Genomic DNA, 1,890 nt, shown 5'->3' on the forward strand with positions numbered 1-1,890 from the left:
TCTGTGGAAGAGCATGAATCTTTGATAACTAATTCATGTGATTCTAACTATTAGGCCAATGTACTGATGCACTATTCCAGTGTAACCTGCAGGGGACAGTGGCCATCTCCCAACCCCACCCAGGCACTAGCTCCTAACCCCGTTTCAAAAACCAGAGAGCTCAGAGAAGACGTGCTTTAATATTGCTGACACCTGTAAGCACTCAGCTGTGGAGCGTGGCTTATAAAATGCTGGCGGTGGTTTAAAGTGGGTGTGTAGTTGGTAAAACCTGAGGCAGGACTTTGAGGTTGGTTTGCTGTGGTTTATGAATSTGAATTTTTGTTGGCGTACRCCATTTGGGCATGCATACCCTTTTAGTATGCATCCTACCAAATCCTTTATAAATGAGACCACAGGTATTTACCAGCAGGCTCGCTACTTCTGGTCAAATTTGCCATGTCTTATGGTCTTGTAACATTGAAAACTACAAATCACACCTCMCATAATCACGTCAAATATACAAAAAATATTGCTTTGCCCTTTTGAGCATTTATAATTATTCTAATAATGTTCAGATTTTACCCATTTATAGAGATTTCATTCACATTATCTACATTAAATCAATAGATCAATGTAACAATAAAACACTWATCATTTTTTCACTTCAGTTAGGTGATCAATAAGATACCTAACTTCATTGCATCCATCACATTGGAGCAATATATTATGGATGCTCTGGAGGGTGCTGTGGATTATTTAGTGATATTATATTAAGCAGTACATGCACATTTTTCCAATTCAATGTAGAAGATACTTTAAGATGAATTATTAATATGGTTCTGTGGAGACCARAGGAAAAGTCTGTTTTTAATCGTCACAGTAAACTTTAGAAACTTTAACTGTATAAGATCTATTCAAGTAAAAGCCAGCTTTGATGCTAATCAAGTTCATAATGCAATTTTGATTTTATCTTACAAAGAAAAGTTAATTGTAAACTAGAGCTTTTTCCATTCAGTGAAACTGGGAGTTGTATCATTTTAAATGGTTACAATATATATTTTTAATCTGTTTGATTTGAATTTACCTTCGTGATCGTCTTTTCTTTTGATATTGTTAAGGTGGGGAAAAACAATMACTTTTCCGTAAAATTTAGTTTGAATTCGATCGAGCGCCACATTTTGTCTGCTTTCCTGATTCATTTCAACAACGCTGACCCTAGCTGTCTCTTCTCCCTCTTCTGCCTGCATCAACATCTGATGACCTCTGGACAAATGCTAACCCATCTTCACTGCTCGTCTTCTCCACCATTTTCTCYATCAATACACCCAAACCTCSAGTTCTATGCACCTCTTCCACTTTCCTCCAAATGGTAAACCAACAAACCATACCTCATTCTGCAAAGAATCAARTAGCTATCTAAAAGTAATGCGTTCTTTTTAATGCTAATTACAAGGACCCATRTCTTAGTATGAGCAGGTTCTTTACCAAGTCCGTGTTTYTGCCACATGTTCTAGAAGCAGCTCTTTAGTCGTATTCACTTATGTTTTCCCACAACCTCAATGCATCGTCTAGTGAAAACGATTAGAGCTACATGACACCAAGAATTGATTTCCTTTATGTACAGTGTTCTGTGAAGCCCAGGAATGCTGTGACATTTAAAATAAAGTGTCAGTTTAAAAGTTCTCAGAGGAGCATTGGAGCAATCRATATTTCTTAGATATGGTTTCAAGACTGATTAGGTTGATGGGTCTCTGCCAACAACAATTCCTGATAGATTGCTTGGGTCGTAACTCATTTTTAATTTACGTCCACACAATTTACGTCAAAAATCTCCCACGAGACTTATGCTTCTCTTCTGTTATAAGAAAATCTTTCAATATTATCAAATGATCTAGCTCATTTTGAGTAAGG

General features: G+C 36.7%; 1 protein-coding gene across 1 annotated transcript in view; it reads right to left on the bottom strand.

The window, feature by feature from the left end:
* znrd2 (zinc ribbon domain containing 2) overlaps positions 1-1,890 on the bottom strand; it is a 6,388-nt gene that overhangs the window by 1,239 nt on the left and 3,259 nt on the right. The gene's annotated exons all lie outside the window — the stretch shown is intronic.

This window comes from Poecilia reticulata, linkage group LG14, assembly GCF_000633615.1.
Source record: "Poecilia reticulata strain Guanapo linkage group LG14, Guppy_female_1.0+MT, whole genome shotgun sequence".
NCBI classification, from domain to species: Eukaryota; Metazoa; Chordata; class Actinopteri; order Cyprinodontiformes; family Poeciliidae; genus Poecilia; species Poecilia reticulata.